This window comes from Dermacentor albipictus, chromosome 6, assembly GCF_038994185.2.
Source record: "Dermacentor albipictus isolate Rhodes 1998 colony chromosome 6, USDA_Dalb.pri_finalv2, whole genome shotgun sequence".
NCBI classification, from domain to species: Eukaryota; Metazoa; Arthropoda; class Arachnida; order Ixodida; family Ixodidae; genus Dermacentor; species Dermacentor albipictus.
This window is the reverse complement of record NC_091826.1, coordinates 75,354,586-75,366,587: the sequence shown is the minus strand read 5'-3', so window position 1 is coordinate 75,366,587 and position 12,002 is coordinate 75,354,586. Positions and strand designations below refer to the sequence as shown.

The following is a 12,002-nucleotide window of genomic DNA, read 5'->3' as shown; positions in this document are numbered from 1 at the left end:
ACAGCGTCCTTGCTTTAGTGTATCGTTTGTCAGACTGAAACAAATGTGTTGAAGATTTTTTTTCTCTTCTGTATATTTCTAGACTTCAAGTACCAAGTAGAGAAGTTACAAAAATCAACTTTAAAGTGAGTGTGCATGCGTTTACATTGCTCGCTATTTGTTTCGTCATACTTTTAGAAATTTATTTTACACTTCCTTTAATTTTTTAAGGCTCCCCAATACCTTGCGTACATAAGCATTGTATTCATATTAATATTTCTGTGTATTCTATATTCTAGGTCCTTATATAATATAGAATGCTTTGCCTATACCCTACAGTGGGTGTGTGCCATGTTCTGAGAATTGATTAGCACCCGCTTTACGCGAGCGCCACGCGCCGGGTTGCATCTGGTTGTGCATGCACGGAGGAGGACGAAGGCCCTTCTGTCAGCGCTCCTTGTTCTGGTTGAGTATTAGTCAATTTTCTGATGCTCTTTCTAGTTTGTTCGAGCTTTCTTGAGCACTTTTTCCGCAGGGCATTTCTGAGGCAGCCAGGCTATCCTGCGTGGCCTCCTCTTCAATTTTCCACGGTGGCGGTGGTCGCGATGCATAACGTGTTAGTTGTTAGTTCAGGATTTGGTTCTGAGCTGCGCATTATGTATAGATATGTGTTTAGCGACTTGATCTCAACTGTATACCTGTTACTCTGGCGCCTCATACCACAAACATTGTTCAGACGCAGGTTCCGAAGGCGAGAAAGCAGTGCGCTCTTGAAGGCGGCCCTCCTGTACAACGTCGCCGACCACGCACATGCTGCTTTAGTGCTGTGTCATCGGTGAGCCACTTCCTTCCACCACAATAGTCTCATTCGAAGGCTCAGTTAGCGCGGTTTACGCAACTCTCTGCCGTAGAACATCAACAATAATAAGAGGAAGGAGCAGGATTAATATTAGTAGCATTATTACCGTTGATGACAATGTGGAGCTATTATCAGTCAACTAGTTACACATAGTTAATGCAAGTCAAGTGTTGACCTGTTTTGTGGGACCACGAACGAGCAAATTTTCTATTTATAGAACAAATTAAAGTTTACCTAGTGAGAAATAGTTGATACACTGTGACTTAATTTGCAAGCTGTATTGAACCTAAACAGAAGGCGAGTTTAGAGAACGATACTATCCTAGTATCGTTCTCTGGGCGTCAACCTGGGCGTCACCCAAAACCTATGAATTATGTATTCATAGGTTTTGTCATGACGCCCAGATTTTGCGTATGCTTTCCACATCAAATAATTTCGATAGCATAATAGTAGCGCGACAATCTACTATAGCGATCGGAGAAAGAAGAGCGCCGTATGTTCATTCTCATGTGGAGAACACCATGCCATCGAGTCCACCTCAAGCAGTTGCATCTACATTCAGCTTTCCGGGACCATCGGCACCACGGTCAGCCAGCGCCAACAAATCATGACAGCGGGGAGTTCATCTCCTGAGCCGTTTCCACATAATGGAGGACGCGGGCTGATCTTACCAGCACGTGAAAGAATCAGCATAGCACATGACGAGTGTGCCAGCATTATTTCTGTGCAAACAGACGTACCAGAGTTCTATGGCTTCAAGGAATTCTATGTCGTCAGCCAGCTCTCGGTTTAAGGCAACTGAACAGCCACTTGCACGTTACGAACGTGACTGATCCACTGATACGCTACCAACAAGCATAGCGGACGCTTCCGGAAGGCCTCGTCAAGTAACTCTGACTGCCACATTCGAAGGCGAACACGTACGAGGACGTGCGGTGCACTGTCATTAGGTGCTATGCTCCCTCAGGCTTACGGAAGCAGCCTCCCGACAAACAGTCCCGACCACCTTCACCGTGAGACCACTCACACCATCCCGATTCTTTGCGGCCCACATCATCAGCGTCCACCCGTGCTGCTCGTTACGACACGCTAACCCAGACCTCCATCCTCCATACGACACATTCGTCGCCATCCCACCTCACACGCACTTGCGCGTATCCATTTGCAAGGACGTAGCTGCACCACACACAAACATTCTTCGCTGCTTCACAACCCATGGCACCCGTTCCTTGCGCGCAGCCGCCAGCTCCCAGCCTTTTATAGCTCGCAACTTCCCTCGCAACCGCTTCAGACTACACTGCTGTCCATGCGAGGAACGATTACCCTATCCGACGGCACGGTGATTTCACCCTCTACCTTTAGACGGACGTACTTATTGTTTCGCTCCGCGGCGGAGCTGAAGACAAGGAGACAAAAGAACTGATCGCGGTGCAGAAAATGCCAAACTGCCTGCGATCTCGTCTCTACGGCCCCTCGATCATCTTCTAAATAAATTCATCTCATCCTGTAGCACCTTTGGTGGACAGTGTGGGGTAGTCTCTATGGGCAACCTTCTTCCACACACCCTCCGACGAAGCCGCCGCTTCTTCGGACTACCACGTGAAGACATGGACATGAACGAAGCCCAAGCAGCTGGCGGCAGCCATGACACAAGTATGCAATATGACAGTGAGCGCCCAGGCCATCGGCTGGATCCCTAAAAAAGATCAACGCACCTTTTCCAGGAAATCTGATGAGGATGTCGACGACTGGCTGAGGTATTATCAATGGGTTAGCAGTCACAATGGATGGAACGCAACGGCGGCCGACTTGCTCAACCACGTTTTCTTTGTCACCGGAACCGCACTGCTCTGGTTCGATAATAACAAAAGCACGATGAAAACGGGGGAAAGGTTTGTGGAAGAAATCAAGAGCTGCTTCGGAGATTCACATTGAAGAAGAAAGAAGGCTCAGCATACACTTTCGCGTAAAGCACAGTTGCCCGGAAAAACATGCACAACCTAGATTGCAGAAGTATTGAAACTGTGCAGAATTCTAAACATGGGCATGTCGGACGAAGTTAAGGTTGGAAACCTTCTGAAGGGCATCACTGGAGATGTCTAGAATTTACTCGTATCAAAGGAAGACCTGCGTGCTGCATCTGATGTAAGACGTCACGGCCGTTCTTTTGAGGCACTGATGACAGGTCGTGTATTGCCAAAGTTAGGTATACTTGACAACGTGAGCACGGTCGGAAACGTGGACGTCTCTGCCTCCCACGACATCGCTTTGCTAGTACGTCAACTAATTAAAGAAGAATAGGCGCACTTTCAAGCACAAGGTGGCGGTAGAGACGCACGACGGGAGTACTCCCAATGCGCGCTTGACGAACAATGTCCTGAACCACCGGCACTTTACCAACTCCAAACTAAAAGCAAAATTTGGGGTTTGCAGGATCGCGGCATCCTTCGCGTACTTTGATACGTCGTCAGACCGCACCACCCCAACGCCTTCCTCCCGGGTACAGCCAGCTAGAGGTCCCATTTTAGGACTATCCTGTATACCCCGAGCTACCAATTTGCTTTAGCTGCGGTATGCATGTACATATGGCCAGGTACGGTTGCCGACAGCAGCAGCAAGTTTCGGGAATACTCTTCAACGACAACCACGGGAACGTGTATCCCGGCGTGAGTCTCCAGCTTCCGACGGCAGCCATGCGGCTCATTCACTCCGCTGATTTGGAGATCGCGCGACCATTTGCGACTCGCGACCAAAAAGCGACTGAAAAAGATTATGCGGTCTTACGTGCCAAAACCCCTTTCTGATTATGAGGCACGCCGTAGTGGGGGACTCCGGAATATTCGACCACCAGGGGTTCTTTAACGTGCGCCTAAATCTAAGCACACGGGTGTTTTCGCATTTCGCCCCCAGCGAAATGCGGCCGCCGGTGCCGGGATTCGATCCTGCGACCTCGTGCTCAGCAGCCTAACACCATAGCCACTGAGCAACCACGGCGGGTAAAAAGCAACTGAAGGCGACTGATGCTCACACTGGCAATCCCGGCTGAGCGCGACCCTCAAGTCGCAATCTCGGAGGTTATGGTTGTCAGTGAGAACTCTCGGATTTTACGCGGAATTAGCCGCGACGCGGGAGCAGGCTGTTTGTAGACACATGAAAGATAACTTCCGGTGCGCCATTGACTGGTTTATAATTTTTGCGACCACGGTCGCACGACTCAAAATTCGAGCAGCGAACGACTAAACCAAAATCGTCGCTTTTCTCGCAAAGCGACCATTTGTGGCTATTTGCGACTGGTCGCTTTGCGACGAACTTGTTCGCTCGACCGTTGTCAGTCGCCGGTGTGAATGAGCCTTTATTCCTCCTTCATCCAGCTGTCGTTTCTCGCGATCACCTCGCCATCGCTCACTTTCACCATCATTTCAAATGGGAAACTAGCTTGATAGATAGACATAGATACAACAGTTAGTGCACGGTTCGAAGGCCCTCGGCATAGCACAACTGGTAACGCAATATACGCGCATTGCGGAGGTTGGGGGTTCGGCTCTCACCAGAGACACGGTATCCTTCCGTCCACTTTTAATTCGCTTTCTTAGCTATTTTGTGCATTTTAATTTCAACTACAACTAATTTCCCCAATGCTTTCGTTGGCTTCATTTCCTGGTGGCTTTATGTGGGCATGTTTAACAAAATAAAGCCCCTGCGTTCCCCTCATTCTCTCGTTTTGTGATGCGTAAGCGTTCTTGACTCGGGTGCTACGTAGTTTTACTTAGCTTAGTTACTTAAACCTGATCATAGTGCTAAAAGCGACAAACACAGGGTGAAAAGACGACACGACGAGAAGGGAAGCGTTCCCTAAGCCTTGTGTCGTCTTTCACCTTGTGTTCGCCTCTTTTACTGCTACCATCAGTTTTACGGAATGCGTAACCAACTAGCACATCACCAATCTTATCGTTTTATTAATTTAGTTAGCTTATACATGTCTACCCCATCGATAACAATCATCTACAATTACACCATTGTAACAATTACATGTGTTAACATGACTAATTACGCATTAACTTTGCAGATTTATCGTATCAGCTGAGCCGAAACGCCGTCAGTACCGGTTTTTAGCTTTTTTCTCAGCGGTATTCTTTTGATTTTCTTGTTTTTGTTACGACCTTTAGATGGCCACGGCGAGCTAAGGTTTTCTTGAGGCTACGAGATATCTGGTATACGCGATAATAGTGTAATAGTAATCAGCTATTCCATCATTTTTTATACTCTGCGATCCCGAAGCGCGCTTCCTTGCACACGGACCAGCAGGAAAAGTAAGCCTGCAAGAGGGCATGATTAGAACGGTTCTTGTATTTGTTTTACAGCGAAGCTACTATCCTCTCCGTGGTGGGCATTTTTCGTGTACCACTCTGAAGAAAGATAATCATCATCGGCAATGGCTCACACCCTCCTGAGAGGGTGCAATGATAAAATGCAATGACCCATCCCCCTCGTAGTGCAGAAGCTACAATCACTCACCAAAGTGAACCAAACAGTGCATATATTCATTAGAATCACTCATACAACGTAAAGAACAACGTTTGTTTCAATAAAGAACAAGATCAAAACGAGCATCTGTCATCATAAGCAAAGGGTCATGCCCTTGTAAGCAAGAAAAAAATGCAATGGCTCATACGCCCGTAAGGCAGAGGCTACAAGCGCTAAGCAAAGTGAAGTGGCGTGTACATTCATTGAAATAACCCATACAACACATAGAACAACGTACGGTTCCATAAAGAGCAAGGAAAAAAAAAAGCAACGGAACCATCAGTAAAGCATTGCATGCCCCCCTCAGCAGTTTGTTTTTTTTTTGCGCTTGGCTTGGTGCGTGGCGTAGCCTAACGATAGAGCAAAATATAAGCATACAGACCTGCTTCATAGATATAGTGTAAGATTGACTTTTCGTGATCGTTTTGAAACAGCTTCACTGGACATCCACTCGAGCAGAGCCGCGGTGGCATTTAATTTTTTTCTAAGCTCTTCATTCATACCTTATCGATCGGAAAGCTAAAAATAATTTACATTTACACTATTATAACGTTTAAATGTCTTAATATTGCCAACTATGCGTTTATATTCCAAATAATGGGTGTGGCACTTCTCGCGTTAGAGACAGATATTGTATCATACTTGCCAAAGAGTGCTTACGCATTCATGTCCGGCATCGTGCGCTAGCACCACTCTGTCACTCGCAGGCATCAGCTCAGGTACCTTCGAAGACAGTCGAGCACCACCTGCAGTATCCGCCGTTGGCGCTGGATACAACACCGCCGATTCACTTAGTGTGATCTGAATGGCCACGACAGGATGTCGTGACACGTGCCCTTCAAGTGCTACAGCTGTGTAATAGGTGTACTGAACAATGGAAAAATGGTTCCGTACTTCCTTGAAACAGATGTTCTCGTTCACGTTGTAATTGATGTTTCTTTCTTTTTTTTTGCTACTAGAAAATACCAGGTGTGCTAGGGGTGCCCGTCATCGTTTTTCGCACACTGAATTGTTAGTACAGTCATCCCCAGGACGGTCATGTTCACCGCACTTTTACACGTGAGCCACCCTTGGCTACACAAAGGCCCCTAATAATATATCTAGCACTTAGGTTATCAATAATTCTGTTTGTTGGCTCTGACACGCATTTTGAATGCCTTGTTTCAACATACACTCGTAGTCTTGCTAGCCTCCACACCGCTGCACACGATCAGTGAAGCGGAGTATGTAACTAACGATCTTTGGGACAACTCGTTAAATACAGCGTCCCTACTTTTGGTGTATCATTCTTCAGACAAGAACAGATGTGTCGAGGATTTTTTTTCTCTTCTGTATATTTCTACGCTTCAAATACTAAGTAGAAAAGTTGTAAAAATACTTTGGGTTGTTTGTGCATTCGTTTACTGTGCTCGTTATTTGTTTCGTCATACACTTAGAAATTTTTTTACACTTCCTTTACTTCTCTAAGGCTCTCTAATACCTTGCTTAAAGAAGCATTGTGTTTATATTGATATTTTTGTTTATTCTTTATTTTTGGTCCTTATACAGTATCGAATGCCTTGCCCATACGCTACAGTGGGCGTGCGACATGTTCTGAGAAATAATTAGCATCCACATTGCGCGAGGGCCCCGCGCCGTGTTGCATCTGGTTGTGCATGCACAGAGGAGTACAGAGGCCCTTCTATCTGTCAGCGCTCCTCGTTCTGGTTGAGTACTAGTCAATTTTCTAATTCTCTTTCTACTTCGTTAGAGCTTTCTTGAGTACTTTTTCAGCAGGGCATTTCTGAGGCAGCCAGGCTATCCTGGGTGGCCTCCTCTTCAATTTTCCACGGTGGCGGTGGTCGCTATGCATGACGTGTTACTCGTTAGTTCAGAATTTGGTTCTGAGCTGCGCATTATGTATAGTTATGTGTTTAGCGACTTGATCTTAACTGTATATCTGTGACTCTGGTGCCTCATAACACAAATATTGTTCGGACCCAGGTTCCGAAGGCGAGAAAGCAGTGCGCTCTTGAAGGCGGCCCTCCTGTACAACGGCGCTGACCACCTACATGCTGCTTTAGTGCTTTGTCAACGGTGAGCCACTTCCTTCCCCAACAATAGTCTCATTCGAAGGCCCAGTTAGCTTGGTTTACGCAACTCTCTGCCGTAGAACATCAACAATAATAGGAGAAAGGAGCAGGAATAATATTAGTAGTATTATTAACGTTGATGACATTGTGGAGCTATTATCAGTCAACTAGTTACACATAGTTAATGCAAGTCAAGTGTTGACCTGTTTTGTGGGACCACGAACGAGCAAATTTTCTATTTAGAGAAGAAATTAAAGTTTACCTAGTGAGAAATAGTTGATACACTGTGACTTAATTTGCAAGCTGTATTGAACCTAAACAGAAGGTGAGTTTAGAGAACGATACTATCCTAGTAGTATCGTAATTTATGCATTCATAGGTTTTGTCATGACGCCCAGATTTTGCTTATGCTTTTCACATCAAATAATTTCGATAGCATAATAGTAGCGCGACAATCTACTATAGCGATCGAAGAAAGAAGAGCGCCGTATGTTCATTCTCATGTGGAGAACACCATGCCATCGAGTCCACCTCACGCAGTTGCATCTACATTCCGCTTTCCGGGACCATCGACACCATGGTCAGCCAGCGCCAACAAATCGTGACAGCGGGGAGTTCGTCTCCTCAGCCGTTTCCGCATAATGGATGATCCGATTGACTGAGCCAGCCCGTTCAAGAATCAGCATAGAACATGGCGGGTGTGCCAGCAACATTCCTGTGCCTTCACGCGTACCGTGTTTCCATGGCCTCAAGGAATTCTATGTCGTCAGCCAGCTCTCGGGTTAAGGCAACTGAACAGCCACTTGCACGTTACAAACGTGAGCGATCCAATGATAGCTACCAACAAGCGCAGCGGACACTTCCGGAAGGCCTGGTCAGGTAACTCCGACTGCCAGCACTGAAGCCGAACACGTATGTGGACACGTGGTGCACCATTAGATTCTATATTCCCTCAGGCTCACGGCAGCGGCCTTCCGTCACACAGTCTCGACCACCTTCGCCATGGGACCACTCACCTTATCCCACTTCTTTGCGGCCCACATCATCAGCGTCCACCCGTGCTGCTCGTTACACGCCAACCCGAACCTCCATCCTCCATACGGCACATTCGTCGCCATCCCACCTGACACGCACTTGCTCACATCCATTTGGAAAGACAAAGCTGCACCAAACACAAACACTCTTGGCTGCTTCACGACACATGGCACTCCTTCCTTGCGCGCAGCCGCTAGCTCCCAGCCTCTTATATCGGGCGACTTCCCTCGTAGCCGCTTCAGACTACACTGCTGTCCATACAAGGAACGATTATCCAATCCGACGGCACATTGATTCCAGCATCTACCTTTAGACGAACGTATATATTATTACGCTGCGCGGTGGAGCCGAAGACGAGGAAACGAAAGAACTGATCGCGGTGCAGAAATGCCCGACTGCCTGCGATCTCGTCTGTACGACCCCTCGATCATCTTGCATAGAAATTTATCTCATCCTGTAGCAGCTTTGGTGGACAGTGCGGTGTAATCGCCCTGGACAGCCTCCGTCTACACAGCCTCCGACGAAGCCGCCGCTTCTTGGGACTACCACGTGAAGACATGGACATGAACGAACCCCAAGCAGCTGGCGGCAGCCATGACACAAGCATGCAAGATGACAGGGAGCGCCCAAGGCAAATCATCTGCTGGAGCCCTCAAAAAGAACCACGCACGTTTTGCGCGAAAGCTGACGAGGGTATCGACGACTGGCTGAGGCATTATCAAAGGGTAACCAGTCTCCATGGGTGGAACACAACAGCGCCCGACTTGCAAAAGCGCGTTTTATTTCTAACCGGAACCGCACAACTCTGGTTCGATAATAACAAAAGTACGATGACAACGGGGCCACTGAAGACTCGTCGTGTATTGCCAAGGTTACGTATACTTGACAACATCACCATAGTCCCAAACGCGGACGTCTCTTCCTCCCACGACATCAGCTTGCTAGTACGTCAACTCATTAAAGAAGAATTGGCGCATTTTCAAGCACAAGGTGGATGAAGAGACGTAAGACGGGAGTACCCCCAATGCGCGCTGATGTACAAGGTTCTGAACAGCCGATACTTTGCCAACTCCAAACTGACAGCGAAATTCGGCCTTTGCATGATCGCGGCATCCTTCGCGTACCTTGGAACGTCGTCAGACTGCACTACCACAACGCCTTGCTCCCAGGTACAGCCACCCCGAGGCCCCATTTTCGGACTATCCTGTGTACCGCAAGCTAAGTATTTGCTTTAGCTGCGGAATCAGATGTGTGCGTTGAGAGACAAAGCCGGCAATATTGTTACTAATATGGATGAGGTAGTTCAAGTGGCTGAGGAGTTCTATAGAGATTTATACAGTACCAGTGGCACCCACGACGATCGTGGAAGAGAGAATAGCCTAGAGGAATTCGAAATCCCACAGGTAACGCCAGAAGAAGTAAAGAACGCCTTAGGAGCTATGCAAAGGGGGGAGGCAGCTGGGGAGGATCAGGTAACAGCAGATTTGTTGAAGTATGGTGGTCAGATTGTTCTAGAGAAACTGGCCACCCTGTACACGCAATGCCTCATAACCTTGAGTGTACCGGAATCTTGGAAGAACGCTAACATAATCCTAATTCATAAGAAAGGGGACGCCAAATACTTGAAAATTTATAGACCGATCAGCTTACTGTCCGTTGCCAACAAAGTATTTACTAAGGTCATCGTAAATAGAATCAGGAACACCTTAGACTTCAGTCAACCAAAGGACCAGGCAGGGTTCCGTGAAAACTACACAACAATAGACCATATTTACACTATCAATCAAGTGACAGAGAAATGTGCAGAATATAACCAACCCTTGTATGTAGCTGTCATTGATTACGAGAAAGCGTTTGATTCAGTCGAAACCTCAGCAGTCATGGAGGCATTACGGAATCAGGGTGTAGATGAGCCATATGTAAAAATACTGGAAGATATGTATAGGGGCTCCACAGCCACCGTAGTCCTCCATAAAGAAAGCAACAAAATCCCAATAAAGAAAGGCGTCAGACAGGGAGATACGATCTCTCCAATGCTATTCACAGCATGTTTACAGGAGGTATTCAGAGACTGGAGTGGGAAGAATGGGGGATAAAATTTGATGGAGAATACCTTAGCAACTTGTGATTCGCTGATGATATCGCCTTGCTTAGTAACTCAGGAGACCAATTGCAATGCATGCTCACTGACCTGGAGAGGCAAAGCAGAAGCGTGGGTCTGAAAATTAATCTGCAGAAAACTAAAGTAATGTTTAACAGTCTCGGAAGAGAACAGCAGTTTACGATAGGTAGCGAGGCACTGGAAGTGGTAAGGGAATACATCTAGTTAAGGCAGGTAGTGACCACGGATCCGGATCATGAGACTGAAATAACCAGAATAATAAAAATGGGCTGGAGTGCGCCTGGCAGGCGTTCCCAAATCATGAACAGCAGGTTTCCACTATCCCTCAAAAGGAAAGTGTATAACAGCTGTGTGTTACCAGTACTCACATATGGGGCAGAATCGTGGAGGCTTTCGAAAGGGTTCTGCTGAAATTGAGGACGACGCAACGAGCTATGGAAAGAAGAATGATAGGTGTAACGTTAAGGGATAACAAAAGAGCAGATTGGGCGAGGCAACAAACGCGGGTAAATGAGAGCTTAGTTGAAATCAAGAAAAAGAAATGGGCATGGGCGGGACATGTAATGAGGAGGGAAGATAACCGATGGTCATTAAGGGTTACGGACTGGATTCCAAGGGAAGGAAAGCGTAGCAGGGGGCGGCAGAAAGTTAGGTGGGCGGATGACATTAAGGCGTTTGCAGGGACAACACGGCCACAATTAGTATGTGACCGGGGTAGTTGGAGAAGTATGGGAGAGGCCTTTGCCCTGCAGTGGGCGTAACTAGGCTGATGATGATGATGATTGTCGCCGACGGCAACAGCAAGTTTCGGGCCTACCCTGTTATCAATCAGGAGGCCAATTCAGCGCGCCAGGGCAGACCGCTGCGCTTCGTCAACGACAACCACGTGAACGTGCATCCCGGCGCGAGTCTCCAGATTCCGACCGCAGCCTTGTCGCTCATTCACACCGGCGAATTGGAAGTCACGCGAACATTTGCTACTCGCAATCGAAAAGCGACCGAAGGCGACAGATGTTCACATCGGCAAGCCCGGCTGAGCGCGACACGCAAGTCGCAATCCCGGAGATTATCGTTCTCACCGAAAACTCTCGGAATCTACGCAGAATTCGCCGCGACGCGGGTGCAGGCCGGATGTAGAAACATGAAAGATCACTTCTGGTGCGACGTTGATCAGGTTTGTGACCACGGTCGCACGACTGAAAAATCGAGGAGCGAGCGAGTAGCCCGAAATTGTCGCTTTTCGAGAAAAGCCACCGTTGGCGACTATTTGCAACTGGTCGCTTTGCGACCAACTAGTTCGCTCGACCGCTGTCAGTTGCCACTGTCAATGAGCCTTTACTCCCCCTTCGACCAGCTGGCGTCGCTCGCGATCAGCTCACCGTCACTTGAACGAAAAAAACCAGTCAAAAAC

At 47.6% G+C, this 12,002-nt stretch overlaps 1 protein-coding gene across 2 annotated transcripts in view; it reads left to right on the top strand.

Moving 5' to 3' along the window:
- The first annotated feature begins 353 nt into the window (after positions 1–353).
- LOC135897124 (calcium-activated chloride channel regulator 1-like) overlaps positions 354–12,002 on the top strand; it is a 594,363-nt gene continuing 582,714 nt past the window's right edge. The window contains exons 1-3 of one of the 2 annotated variants that reach the window (XM_065425694.2): positions 354–444; positions 716–814; positions 7,346–7,438. The gene's annotated coding sequence lies outside the window, so the exon portion shown is untranslated. The remainder of the gene's footprint in view (positions 445–715; positions 815–7,345; positions 7,439–12,002) is intronic. The other variant, XM_065425692.2, reaches the window with a different exon arrangement.